The sequence below is a fragment of the Dermacentor variabilis genome, chromosome 2, assembly GCF_050947875.1.
Source record: "Dermacentor variabilis isolate Ectoservices chromosome 2, ASM5094787v1, whole genome shotgun sequence".
In the NCBI taxonomy this organism is placed as follows: Eukaryota; Metazoa; Arthropoda; class Arachnida; order Ixodida; family Ixodidae; genus Dermacentor; species Dermacentor variabilis.
This window is the reverse complement of record NC_134569.1, coordinates 80,569,435-80,571,502: the sequence shown is the minus strand read 5'-3', so window position 1 is coordinate 80,571,502 and position 2,068 is coordinate 80,569,435. Positions and strand designations below refer to the sequence as shown.

Sequence of the window (2,068 nt, the reverse complement as noted above, 5' to 3'; positions counted from 1 at the left end):
TGATAAATTAACGGCAATGAAAGTGGACGAAAAAATTACTTTCCGCAAGTGGAAAACGATCCCACGTCTTCGCATTACGCGTGCAATGCTCTTACCAATTGAGCTACCGCAGCGCCCTTTTCCCATCCACTTTAGTGGGTATTTATGTCTTACTGAGAACTAACCCCTACTAGAACTAAATACCCAGAAAGTGGATGGGAAAACAGCGCCGCGGTAGCTCAATTGGTTAGAGCATCGCACGCGTAATGCGAAGACATGGGATCGTTTCCCACCTGCGGCAAGTTGTTTTTTCATCCACTTCCATTGCCATTAATTTATCATCTCTGTGATTCAATTAGCAAGTAGAAGTAATTTCCTCTATGCTGTCCTTGGTATCTTTCTTTGTTGACTTGTTATGATATGATTGATAAAAATTGGGCCACTCCGCTGCCTCCCTTTCTTCTCGTTCATTTACATAACGAGGGTCTCGAATCCGGCAACATTGATGCTTTCAGGTAGCATGTGTGGGTTTATTGACCAGTTGCCTTCACCCGAAAAGATCACGTACTCGTGAAGCCTGCGGCAGAAAGGATGTTCCACATCCGACGCGAAGGTTTGTGAGTGGTAGCGCTGGCTAACACTCCTAAGGTGTTAGTTCTAGTATAGTAAAACACAAAAAACCCCAAAAGTGCATGGAAAAACGGCGCCGCGGTAGTTCAGTTGGTTAGAGCATCGCACGCGTAATCAGAAAAAGTGGTATCATTCGCCACCTAGCTGCGGCAAGTTGTTTTTTCATCTACTTTCGTTGCCATTAATTTATCTTTTGTTTAATTCAATTAGCAAGTACAAATAATTTCCTCTATGACGTCCTTGGTATCTTTGTTTGTTGTCTTCTCATGATATATATATATATATATGTGTGTGTGTGTGTGTGTGTGTGTGTGTGTGTGTGTGTGTGTGTGTGTGTGTGTGTGTGTGTGTGTGTGTGTGTGTGTGTGTGTGTGTGTGTGTGTGTGTGTGTGTGTGTGTGTGTGTGTGTGTGTGTGTGTGTGTGTGTGTGTGTGTGTGTGTGTGTGTGTGTGTGTGTGTGTGTGGCTGCCTCATCGAGTAATTCAGGTCAATAGTTAGAATTGTGCTATCTGCCATAGGCAATTTGCAAAAATTTGGAGCAGTTAAAAAAACACCTGATGTGATTAAACATAATGAGCAGTTCTTGAGTCGCTACAATAATTCACCGACGATTACGATAGTCCCTCAGAAATTCGACACATATATCATCGTAACCATTGCAAGGGCCACAACGTAATCTTTCAATGGCTTCCAGGACATTGCAGCATCAGCGCGAATGACCCCGCCGACGAAGCCGCCCGATCTGCACATGAAAGTGGTCGACGTGTCTTGACTCCGCTTTCGCGAATAGACGCTGTGGCTGGGCTGCGATTGATGTCCCGTGGATGTACTTTGACTCTGTGGCACTCAAACGCTTTCACCATGTGTCGTTTGTGTTCGTTGTATCAGGACGTGCGGATGCACCTGCCGCCTGGGTTACCACGACGTGAACAGACCATACTGTACCGTTTGTGGCTCGGCGTTGCATTTACGAACTCATATGCTTTCTTTATTGAAATGGACAACAGCCCCACGTTTGCCACATGCAACATCGATGAGACGCTCGCACATATTATCTGTGTCTGTCCGCGATATAGTGCCCAGAGACAAGTGCTGTGCATAGTACTGGACCAGTTGGAAAATCGTCCACTATCAGAACTCAAAACTTTAGGTCAGTACTTCCACAGAACATCCACGGTGAAGGAAGGCCATACTCGCGTTATTAAGGTTCCTGCGGTCTGCGGAGCTTCACGATAGACTGGAAGAACGCCACCCCTACCACTCTGTAGTGTACGCGGTTTGTTCGTGCTCGTCTCTATTTCTCTCTATCTCCCCCTTCCGCTCTCTTTCTCTTTTTATCCCACTTAACCCCCGCCTCCCCCCCCCCCCACTGCAGGGCAGCCACCCGGAACTACCTCTGGTTAACATCCCTGCCTCTCTATGCATCCTTTTCTCTCTCTCTTGAGCGTGGCTCCATACA

The 2,068-nt window shown here is 46.5% G+C and overlaps 1 non-coding gene across 1 annotated transcript; it reads left to right on the top strand.

Annotated features, from left to right (window-relative positions):
• Positions 1-207: 207 nt before the first annotated feature.
• TRNAT-CGU (transfer RNA threonine (anticodon CGU)) lies at positions 208-280 on the top strand. The gene has a single exon. It is a non-coding gene; the product is annotated as a tRNA-Thr (tRNA).
• The last annotated feature ends 1,788 nt before the right edge of the window (positions 281-2,068 follow it).